This window comes from Apodemus sylvaticus, chromosome 19, assembly GCF_947179515.1.
Source record: "Apodemus sylvaticus chromosome 19, mApoSyl1.1, whole genome shotgun sequence".
Taxonomy (NCBI): domain Eukaryota; kingdom Metazoa; phylum Chordata; class Mammalia; order Rodentia; family Muridae; genus Apodemus; species Apodemus sylvaticus.
In genome coordinates this window covers 25,975,409-25,987,742 of record NC_067490.1, presented here as the reverse complement: position 1 = coordinate 25,987,742, position 12,334 = coordinate 25,975,409, and the positions used below count along the sequence as shown (strand labels likewise).

Genomic DNA, 12,334 nt, shown 5'->3' with positions numbered 1-12,334 from the left:
TAGTTATTTATTTAGTGTGTCTCTGTGTATGTACCTGTTGAGGTGTGTGCACATGTTCAGGTCAGAGGGAAAGCTTAGTGTCATTCCCTAGACACTGTCATCATTGTCATGTCTACAAGGCGAGCTGGTCTCCTGGACCTTATTTCACTTTTTAAATAGCAGCGGACGGCTGTGTGTGTGCCAGTCAGAGGACAAGTTGGTTCTTTTCTTTTTTCTTCTGCCGTGTGTGTGTGTGTGTGTGTGTGTGTGTGTGTGTGTGTGTCTTGGGGATTGAACTCGGGTCCCCAGACTTGGCAGTGGGCCCCCTAACTCGATGAGCCACCTGGATGACCTTTTTAAAAGCCGTTTAATAAGTCACGTGATCTGATGATCTGAGCAGGCCGTTTCCTCTTCTGTTTGAGGAGAAGTAAGCTCACAGCTGTTCTGAGGGCGGAGAGCTGGTTACTGAGGTGACAACGGGCCAGCATGGTGCTCTAATTCAGCGAGCCATGGCATTAGTTGACATTGGACAGAACCCTGCAGGAGAGGAGCAGAAGTCCGAGTGTGGCGGCGGGGACCCTGGCAATGCTTCTGCTTAGACAAAAGTTTCTGATTTTCTCATTTTCTCCAGAGCCAGCAGCTGGTAGAAGGGGGGGGGGGTGTCTAATAAGCACATAGCTTCAGTTTTGCTAGGTTCAGGCATTCTAGAGTTTGATTACACAGCACGTGGCCTTACTCACGGCCACGGAACAGCAAGCCAAAAAAAAGGGGGGGGGGACTTATTTATTTTTTTTCTGTGCAGTTTTAAGTTTTTAGCAAAATGGAGAGGGAAGTAGACTTCCCACAAACCTTCTCACCAAACCTCCTCCCTGGTCCACCTGGTCACCGGAGTGGTCCACTGTTAAGCTGCCTTTCTGATTGTTGAGAGACATACCCCAACCGGAAGAGAGGGTTTATGGCCCGTCATGGCTGGAGGCCACTGACCACATTGTATCCACAGACAAGAAGCAGAACATGAACGCTGGTTCGAAGCTTGCTTCTCATTCAGCCCAGAACCCTGGCCCACGGTTAAGGGTAGGCCTTCCCGCCTTCATTAACCCAGCCTACAAGCAGCTCCCACAGACACAGCCCGAAGTTTGTCTCCTAAGTGGACGGAAAGCCTGTCAAGTGGAGAGCCTTAATTGTCACAACTGTCGTGGGGTTAACTGCTGACCCTGCGTCCCTGCACTCTCTCCATGTCCCACACACGGGTCACTCAAAGTACAGTGCATGCTGTAGCTTTGGGAGGTTCGATCTGGCATGTCGTCACCACTGCAGTACCAGGCAGTGCGTGCCCTGCTTTGAACACCCTCTGTGCTCTGCCTGGCTACCCCCACCCCCACCCCAGCCCTTTGCTGCTTTAAGTTTTAAATTTAACAGATGTGTGTGTGCATATTTTCATTTTAGTTTTAGTTAAAAGAAGTTTAAACTTAACAGGTGCGTGCACACACGCACGATCTTGGGGAAGCGCTGTTTGGTGTGGTGTGCGGGAGAGGACAACTTTCAGGAGCCCTCTTTCAGGGCTTCTTCCTCAACCTTGTTGAAACACTTTCTCTTTTCTGTTTTTGTTTCTTTGTTTGTTTTTGAGATAGTCTCATGTAGCCCAGGCAGGATTCATATTCGCTATATACCCGAGGATGACCCTAATCTTCCTGCCTCTACCTACTGAGCGTTGGAATTGAGCTTATGCATGCTGAGGAATGCAGTCATGGCCTTCTGCATCTTAGCAAGTAGTGTACCAATCAGCTGCCCCCCTGTACCCCAGGGCACACTTCCCCAGCACACCTGACTTCCAGCTAGCCACCCTACCTGCTTCTTGGGTTTTGTTCATTGGGACCCATTTCTGCCCAAGGATATATGTCACCAAGTCCTTACTGGGATGAATATGTTGGACAGCCTTTCATAAAGTACCAGGACTTTCAGAATAGAAGGCCTCCTTATTAACGCTAAGTACTGCTTTAATTAGAAGTTTGGGGAGAGGAGGGGAGGTGCAGCTCAGCCTTCTTGCAGTAGGACATAATTACAAGGATAATTATGTCTGATGGTCACCGGTACTGCCTTCCAAGGAACTTCTCTCTTGAGGCTCAGCTAGGTGCAGCAGGGCTTGCGGGGAAGGACACTGGAGCCCAGATGCCTGGTAGCCCTCTGTGGATAAATGCCACCAGGTAGGACAGGCTTCGAATGGCAGGAGCCTTCATGTCTGGATCAAGATGGAGCCTGGGAGACCAGAGAAGGCAGACCAGGAAGGCAGAGACCTCATGGAGAGAGCCCTCAGGGCCTTTGCACACGACTTTTCTCTTTTCTTGCCTTCCTTTGCCTTTCCCTCGTCTGTCTGTGTTAGCCTCCTCCGATTAGCCTGAATTTAGGGTGACTCTAAGCATCCCAGTTTGAGGGGACACGGGACTCTCCATACCAATATTGGGGAAGTCTTGAGCCCAAAACAGCTGCAAACGGTTGCCCTGCTTGAGTCTCTGGTCTGGAATCTTTATGCTGATTTATTAGCCCGTTGTCTTACCAGAGTGATAGTGGATAACTTGCTGCCAGCGCAGCCCTGATCTTCCTGTTGAGGGAAACCTCCTAGGCGATTCTGGGAATGGAGTTCATGGATCGCAGTGCAGTGCATGGGCTCATTGCTGTTGGCAGCATGTGTCCCACTGAGTACTGGGTTGCATGCAACCCTTGTGTCCCCCTGGTTCTGGGTTGCATGTGACCTATGAGCTCAGTCCCTATCGGCTATAGACATCTCTGCCGACCCCGCCCAGGGCCTTGTATTATGCGGTACACCCTTCCTCGCTTTCTTCATTACTTAGTGACCTCTTAACCCAATCTGTCTGATTCGAGACCTGCCCGCCCCTTCCCTCCCTCCCCAAGAAAGGGATCCTCTTCCTTTTGTTAAAAGATTTAAATTGTATCATTTATTTCTCTATCTTGTATTGGGGGAAAGGACAACGTGCACATGAAAGCCAGTGGGCAGTTCTCCCTTTGAATTTCCCTTTCCAACATGTGGGTCCTGGGGATTGCACTTGGGTCATTGGGTCTGGTGGCAGGTGCCTTTGTCAGCTGAGCCATCTCCTCAGCCACTGCGCACTGATAACTCGGTGTTTGCAGGGTTGTTTTTCTTTGTTTCTGCTAACTGGAGATTAGCGAGTGTCTCATGCATGCTGGTCAAGTACTCGACATCTGAGCTACATTCCCCGGCATTGGCACCCCCTCCTGAGGGTGCCATCCTATCTGCAGCCTAGATTGTCCCTTCTTTGGTTGAGGACCCTTTTCTTTGTTCTTAGGTGAACCAGATCACCTCCTGTATCCTTCTCTTCTGGAAGCAATGCCCCATGTTTGCATAACCAAAGACCCAACGTTGAATTGAGCTTAGGTTATGGGGACCTTTAATTCTACAGGAAACCGTGGTGGGCAGAGAGTGTGTTCAGCTTCTGAATTAAGACCTCAGAGGAACTCAGAGAGAGCAGAAAGCAGGGGAACCTTCCAGTCGTGCCTGAGATACGCTGAGGGGGGGGGGGGTCTTGGGATCTCAGGCTTTGAAATGGGAAAGCCTCCAGGTTTGTTGGTAGCCACAGCCTCTCACTGAAGTGCAACATCGATTTCTCTTTGATCTGCCTGACCTAGAGGTAGCTACCAAGGCACAGCCTTGACCCAAGCAGGTAGTCTAGCAGAGGGCTTGAGAGGAAGACTTACTAGACCGGCAAGCCTGCATAGCTGGTAAAGTCATCAAGCCAATGATGGGTCTCAGTTTGATCCCCAGAACCCCCAAAGTGGAACAAGAGAACCAACTCCCACAAATTGTCCTCTGATCTCCACATAGGTTCCTACCTCCCCTCAAATATAAATGTAACAGCCAGGCCTAGTGGCACTTGCCTTTTTTTTTTTTTTTTGGTTTTTTGGTTTTTTGGTTTTTTTTTGGATTTGGTATTTTTTGAGACAGGGTTTCTCTGTGTAGCCCTGACTGTCCTGGAACTCACTCTGTAGACCAGGCTGGCCTCGAACTCAGAAATCCATCTGCCTCTGCCTCCCAGAGTGCTGAGATCACAGGTGTGTGCCACTACCGCCTGGTGGCACTTAGCTTTAATTCCAGCGCTGGGGGTGGGGGAAGAGGCAGGTGGCCCTTTGTGAGTTTAAGGCCAGCCTTGTCTATATATGGAGTTGCAGGCCAGCCAAGGCTACATAGAGAGAGACCCTGTCTCAAAAAGCCAAATCAAACCAAAATAAAATCTAGTAAAATCTTAAAAAAGAAAGGAGGAGGAAGAAGAGGAAGAGGGAGGAGGAGGAGGAAGAGGAGGAGGAGGAGGAGGAGGAGGAGGAGGAGGAGGAGGAGGAGGAGGAGGAGGAGGAGGAGGAGGAGGAGGAGAAAGAACCGAAACTCTGTCTACTTAATCTGGGTCCAAATTCCTGACCCCCAACTCCCAGCTCTGTACCTCAAGCTAAGGAATGGGGTGGAGGGAGAGACAGAGACAGAGAGAAAGAGAAAGAGAGTCGTGGAGATCGAACCATGTTAGGCAAGCATGCTCCCACTAAGCAGTTTTCCAGCCTTTTAAAAGTCACTTGGGCTGGAGAGATGGCTCAGCAGTTAAGAGCACTGACTGCTCTTCCAAAGGTCCTGAGTTCAAATCCCAGCAACCACATGGTGGCTCACGACCATCCGTAATGAGATCTTACATATAATAAGTAAATAAATTTTTAAAAAGATATTTAAAAGTCACTTGATAGTAGTTACCTTGTGTGGGTGTGTATGGAGTATTGATGTGTGTGAAGAAATAAATGATAGATGACCATATGGTCTCTGTCCCTAAGTGCATAAACTCAATATTTCTTCCTGTGTACTGACAGGAAGATGACTGGACGAGGTAGAGGTTTGTTCCAGGATAGCCGGGTATCCAAATGTTCATGTTCTTGTCCTGAGAACATGACTTCCTCCCCTGGGAGATGATGCTCTGTGCTGAGTGGCTGGTGACACAGCCAGAACGACACATGTTTGCATCCGGTGGGGTGGACGTGTTAAAGGAAGCCTTCCTGACCTCTGCCTTCAGTAGCAGCCCAAGGACCTGTGCCTCTGGTAGGCAGTTTGGGGTTACAGGATGCTGGGAGCAGATGTGACAAAATCACAGGAAGGGGACAAGTTACGAAGCCACTAAGTGAGGGGCTGGCACTTAGAGGAGCCTGAGTCGTTAATGGAGGGAAGATGAAGGAGGCAGGTGTTAGGGTGACATTCCTAGTCCCTGGCATCCCTGCAGGGTCAGGATGGGTGGCCCAGTGACTTCCACAAGTTATCCACAGGCAGCTTCCGGAAGCTTCAGAGACTCTCTGTGTGTGTGTGTGTGTGTGTGTGTGTGTGTGTGTGTGTGTGTTGCTCTGAAGAGTAGAGGGAGATAGAATCCCCTCCCCTTCCTGTGGGGTAATTGTCTCGCCCTGGAGAGTTAATGGACCTTCCACAAAGGGTGAATGAAAAAAAAAAAAGTTTCATTTGTGTGGGAGTGACAGCTTGAAGGTGGGGGTGGGGCACTGTGGCGGGGCTGACAGAATGCTGTATTGCCAGCGTAGGTGACAGCTTTGAGCTCTCACCGGCTGACTGACAGGGAAGAAAAGTGAAGGAGACAGCCACTGGCCTTGAGCTGGCAGCTGGGAGTGAGTCACCAACAGGTTGCCATCAGGGAACTGGAGTGAGCCTCCTGGCGGAATGCCAGAATGAATCGGTTGTTTGAAAACAGAAGCATCTCTCCCCCAAAGCTGTACCCAAGCATTGATATAGGCTCAGGTGGCTTCTCACTGGCTGAGTGTCTTCAAATTAGAGGGAAAAAAAAACCCAAGGAGCAATCATTGGGTCAGTGGGAAGCTGGCCCAGCCCGGGGAGATTCTCAATTACAGCTGCCACTCAGACCCCTTAGGGCTCTGGCTGTGGTAACAGAAGTAGACAAAATGAATAGAGGAGGGTGGGTTAGCTTCTCCCCTCTCCATTCTGCCCCAGCACACATGTGCAAACCCCACCCACTTTCCAATTTTGTGCCTGACTGCCAGCTCTGATCACAGCTGGGGCCTACCTACCATTTTTAGTGAGAAAATTACCTGGCCTAAATAAATACATGGAGGAAATACTTATTGTGGTTTATGGTTTCTGACCATCCTGGTGGGAGAGCATGGCAGAGCCGCTGATTCTGGGAAGGGGGAGCAGGGCACTGCAAGCTGTGCTAGGAGGCTTTCTCCTTCTCCTTGCTTTTATCCCATGCAGGCATCCAGCATCAAGTACAGAGCATGTCTTTCCCTAGTAGATCCTCTCTGGATCCCCACCCACACGCTCAGAATGCTTTACTAATCCTAGGCACCTAGCAAGCTAATCAAGTTCACAGTCAAGATGGACTGAAACAGTGGTGGAGTGTGGGGTTAGGGTTTATAGATGTCTTAATTAGGGTTTCTGTTGCCGTGAAAAGACGTCGTGACCGCAGCAGCTCTTACAAAGCAAAACATTTGATTGTGGCTGGCTTACAGGTTCAGAGGCTTCGTAGTGCATTACTGTTACAGCAGGACATGGCATCATGCAGACAGATGTGGCACTGGAGAAGGAGCCGAGAGTTCTGTATCTTGATCCTTGGGTAGCGAAAGGAGACTACGTACCACACTGGGCTTAGCTTGAGCATAGGAGACTTCAAAGCCTGCCCCCACAGTGACATACTTCCTACAACAAAGCCACACTTCCTATAGTACCACTCCCTATGGGCCAAGCATTCAAACACGAGTGTATGGGGCCATCCCTAGTCAAACCACCACAGCAGACATTTTTCTTTCAAACCCCCACCATAGACAGATTAATAAAAATATGCCTCAAATAAAAGACTATATCACAGAACAGAGGTGGAGATCTCAGAACAGCTTGGTAAGAGTCAGTTCTTCCCACCTTTGCCTAGGTTCCAGGTTCTAATTCAGACAGGCAGACTTGTACAGCAATCACCTTTACCCATTGAGCCATCTTGATGGCCCCGGTGCCCTATGTCTGATGCCCAAGAGCTCTACTTGCCACTAGCACCCAGTTCCTGTGCTATAGATCCAAAGTTGATCAATTCCACTCATGGTTCCCACCCTCAACAAACTCCTCTCTGAATGGTGCACTTTTGTAATCATATCAAATGGCGTGTGCTTTCTGGAGGCGCAGACTGGTGTGTGGTTTTGGATATAGTAATGGGCTGGCCCTGTAACTCTTCGGTGACATTGTATCGGGGAAAGTGCCTCATTATATGCCATTCTGTCTGCCTTAGCATTGACATCTCCCTAGATGGATTTCTCAAATCACTCAAGTTTTCTTAAGTAGGATTTCAAGTCTGTGCCAATTGAGAAAGCCACCTAAAGGGCAGGAACAAGGCTAAACACAGCAGCAGTTACAGACACTGGAGTAGTGATTACCAGTGTGCTTTGGAGACAGGACTGATTGTTCTGGCCTATCAGCCGCACACGCCCTTCTCCCGCTGTGCCAGTCCTCCACTTAGCTTAATTTTACCAAGAAGAAAGAGACTGCCTAGTTTATCTTCAGATTTGCTAGCCTTTCTCCCCCATGACAGTTCATTTTGTGATACATGTATTTTTTTTTCTGTCATGAATGTATCCCCTGACATGTGTGTTTCTGTCTGAAAGTATTACCATATACACCTGAATTTGACAAATTGTTCTATATAGTAACAATTTGCTTCTGTAAAACATTGTGACTGTTTATGGTAACAAACAATTAAAGCCTCTCAAATAATTGCTGGTAGAATTCTGGTTATTTTTTCTCATTGTCTTTCCAAAGCCTATATACTTTGTATCTAGTTGGAACTACTGTGTACATAGAATTTTTTTTTTCTTTTGAGATCCTGTCTGGCCTTGAACTGCTGGGCTCAAAAGGTCTTCCTGCATCAGTCTCTCAAGTAGCTGAGACTCCAGGCGCACACCTTCACACCCAGCTTAATATTATTTTGTTGTTGTTGTTGTTGTTTCAAAAAAAAAAAAAATCGCTGACCCTGGGGCTAGAGATGGAGAATCCTGCCCAGCAGGTCTGAAAGAAACCCTGGGTTCCATCCCTAGCATAGCATAAAACAGGGCACAGTGCCAGCCACCTGTCCCAGCAGTCGCTACGTCGTAGGAGGATCAAAAATTCAAGGATGCGCTCAGTTGCCATACAGTGTGGTAGAGGCCCAGCCCTGTACAGAAAAAGAAAAGGAAAGAGCAGAAACAAATATATAACCTCTATAATGTAAACTACAACATTTGGAAAGCGTGAACTGTTAACTGCGAACGTTACCGACAGCTGAGGGCCGAGAGCCTCTGGCGAAGGGGCTTTCCTCTGCTTTCAGAGAAAGACCTCAGGAGTGGCATACAAAATAACATAAGAAGTGAGCAGAAGATCCCATGGCTAATTGAGCATGAAATAGATTTGGTCTCATTAGCCAAAGCACCGCAGATTAGACCCAGAGGTACTACTTCTCCTGGTCATATGACTAAAGTATGTTTTTAAAGCACAAACCCATTGTTGACTAGATTTATACACTAACAAAAAGTTCTAGAGAGCAGCTTGCAGTCCATGGGAGGGCTGTGTATTTGTTTCTGGTTTATATTTTTTTTTCCCCTTTGAAACTATCTTACGTTCTAGTTATAGATTAGTCTTCATTTTTCTTTTTATTTTTCTTTCTTTGTTTTTGTTTTTGTTTTTGTTTTTGTTTTCAAGACAGGTTTTCTCTGTGTAGCCCTGGCTGTCCTGGAACTCACTCTGTAGACCAGGCTGGCTTCAAACTCAGAAATCCACTTGCCTCTGCCTCCCAAGTGTTGGGATTAAAGGCATGCACTACTACTGCCCGGCCTATCATTTTTCTTTAGACTATTATCTAAGCATTTTTATTTTATTTATTTTATGGACTTTTTTTTTTGCATGTTTGACTTACTTTTCTAAAAAAGATTTGCGTGTGTGTGTGTGTGTGTGTGTGTTTGCATGTGCTATATGTGTGCAGTGTTCTTGGAGGCCAATGAGGGTATTGGATCTCTTGGAGTTGGAGTTGGAGTTGCAGGCAGACAGGAGCTGCCGTGTAGGTGCAGAGAGTTAGCAGTGGCTCCTCTGGAAGAGCAGCTCTGGTAGCCGCTTTGCCTCTTTGCCAGCCCCTGCTTGTTTTCTTTTTTTCTTTTTCTTTTTTGTTTTAATGGTCAGTGGTCTGTCTATTACAACAGTTTTTGCCTTATATACTTTGTAGGTTCGGAAAGACACCTTTGGCTAAGCATTTACATAGATATTAACTCTACTGATTTTCTGTTAAGAGATAAAAGATTTTGAGTCTTAGGTGAGTCTCTTTTGTCTTCCCCCAGCTTTTTAGCACTCAAGCTGAGGAGTACTCTCTTCCTCCGATTCATTTGTGAGACTCCCATTGGCATTATTAAATTATGACATGTTTTCTTTTGGGTTAAACGTCTGGGCTCAATGTTTTCTTTGTACGATACTTGTCCTTTTGCCTTCTCTTAATTAGTGTGACTTTGAGAATGACTGTAACCCTGCCTTGTTTCTCAGATCATTCTGTTTACTCACTGAGAGATGGGATTTGTGTAGAAAACACAGCAGACATTCTTTTAAACGCAGCAACATGGTCCTGAGCAGTGGTGGCGGACACACTTTTAATTCCAGCACTCGGGAGGCAGAGGCAGGTGGATCTCTGTGAGTTCAAAGCCAGCCTGGTCTACAGAATTGAGTTCCAGGACAGCAGGGGCTTCATAGAGAGACCCTGTCCCAAAACCAAACAGACAAAAAGGCCACATGGGCTAGAAAGATGTCTCAATGAATGATTCTGCATTCTTACTGCTCTTGCAGAGGACCCAAGTTCAGTTACCCACAGCCAGGTTGGGTGGGTCACGTCTGCCTGAAGCTCCAACTTCCAGGGATCCAATCCCCTCTTCTGATCTTCTCTGGCCCCTGCACAGCCATGTATGTATATACACAAACACACACACATATGCCTACTGTAGAAGTGAAATAAACCGGACAGTGGTGGTGCACGCCTTTAATCCCAGAACTTGGGAGGCAGAGGCAGGCGGATTTCTGAGTTCGAGGCCAGCCTGGTCTACAGAGTGAGTTCCAGGCCAACCAGGGCTATACAGAGAAACCCTGTCTCAACCCCCCCCCCCCAAAAAAAAGTGAAATAAAATTCCTTTTTAAAAAGCAGCACCACTTTATTTTATCTTTTCATCAGTGAACATATTGTCTGTTTTCACATAGAAGCCTATTCTAAATATATCTGAGCACAGGCACAGAAAGGTGCTAACAAAACCTAGGATTAAGTGGTCTCAGTGACACTGCATGAGACTCCAGCTGTTTAAACATCTGCTCAGGGCTGCGAGAAGGCTTCATGAAGCATTTGCCGTTGGACTTGGAGTGGGAACAAGAGTAGCAATCCCGTGGGCAGTTGCTTAAGTTGCTTAGTTGAATGATAAGTAATCATGGCTATGATATGATGATGTCCATGCACTTTGTAGTATTGTCACACTTAGGAACAGGACCTTTAAAAGCCACGTTTACCTACTGGGAGTACAGCACAGTGGTAGAGCGTTTGCCTAGCAAGCCAAGGCTGCAGGGTCAGCTCCCAGGGCTGCACAGCAGACCAACAGCAGTGTATGAAAACTCATACACTTTATCGCTGGCACTTGGGATTACTGGTGCACTGTGTATATTTATTCTGGGACCATCCGCAGAATGGTCATCTCTTCTACAGAGAAGAAATGGGGTTTTGCTGCCACAGTCCCTGAGCGCTCCAAGGGCTCAGAAAGCAATCGCCAGCATTAAGTAAGCTCCAGAAAGATTCCCAGGAGAGGAGCGGAGGGAGCCAGCCTTGAGCAGAGTGAGGAGGGGACGGTAGAAGGGGGCGGGACGTCACAGAAACAGCTGTCTGTCTTTGTGACTGATGATTTTATCACAGTTCGTCTCTTGGCAGCTGCCAGTCAAACACCACTGCTATCATTTTATACAGATGTGGAAACTGAGGCACCGGGAGCTTACGTGACTCGGGAGAGCTAGATGGCCTAATAGCAGAGTCTCTGTGCTTCATGCGCGTCTCCCTGTGTGAGTGCAGAGCTGTATAGAGCAGGCCGGAATCCTCCACAGGCCTGTCTAGTTGATCCATGTGAGGGGAACCACCCAAGCCTGGCCACGGGGCTAAGTGGGTGGAGCACTTCCCCAGCCTACGCAGGGCTCTGGATTTGATCCCCAATATTTTGTGAGACTGGGTGGTGGTAAGGCTCCACCTGTGCCCCCAGCCCCTTAGGACGCGGACACGGGAGGATCAGAAGTTGGAAGTCATCTTTGGCCACGTAGGGAGTTTGAGGCTAGGCTACGTGTGCTGCATGAATGAGACAGTGAAGAAAATGGAAGAAGGAAGGAGAGGAAAAGAAAGAAATCCTTTCTGTGGTATGATGCCGCTGCTGCCGCCAGCCACAATTCAATTTCAGAGCATTGCGCAGGCCCCCTCCCCGCTCCCCTCCCCCACACCTCACAGACTCTCTCCAGCAGCCCCTGCTGTGGAGACTCTCATCAGTCTACTTGTTGTCTGAGTGGGTCTGGCTCTTCTGAACGTTTCATGTATGCGGAGTGGAGTATGTGTGGTGTTCACGGCTGACTTCTTTGGCTCGGGACGGTGTTTTCATGGTTCTCCCATGTTATGGTGTTTCTCTGTGGGCAGGGCCATGTTCTTCAGCACGCATGCACTGCCTGTGTGTGGCGGTCAGAGGACAACCCCTACTGTCATTTCTCAGGTACCACCCATTTATTTTTCCTTTTTTTTTTTTTTTTGAGATGGGGTCTCTTCCTGGCCTTTAACTCAGGAAGCAAGCTAGGCTGACCTGTGAGCCCCAGAGCTAACCCTGTCTCTACCTCCCTAGCACAGGAATCACACACACGCACCACCACCTAACTGCCTTCCCCACACCGCATGGGCTTTGGGGATCGCACATAGGCCCTTGCAGTTGCAAGGCAAACAATTCTTCTAACCACACCACCTCCCCAGCCCCTATAGCCTTTCCTTCCTTCCTCTCTCCCTCCCTCGTTCCCTTCCCTCTCTCCCTCTCTTTCTCCCTCTCCCTCCCTCTCTCCCTCTCCCTTTCTCCTTCTCCCTCTCCCTCTTTTTTTCATTCTTTCTCTTTTTGCATAGAGCCACTTGTCTTTGTGGCTTCTGGGTATATGTGTAGGAAGGGTGTGTACTGGCTGGTTTTATGTCAACTCGATGCAAGCTAGAGTCATCGGAGAGGAAGGCGCCTCGGGTGAGGAAATTCCTCCATGAGAAGCAGCCATAAGGCAGTTTCTCAATTGGAG

The 12,334-nt window shown here is 48.2% G+C and overlaps 1 protein-coding gene across 1 annotated transcript in view; it reads left to right on the top strand.

Moving 5' to 3' along the window:
- Positions 1-12,334, top strand: part of Lrrc20 (leucine rich repeat containing 20) — a 112,515-nt gene that overhangs the window by 42,213 nt on the left and 57,968 nt on the right. The gene's annotated exons all lie outside the window — the stretch shown is intronic.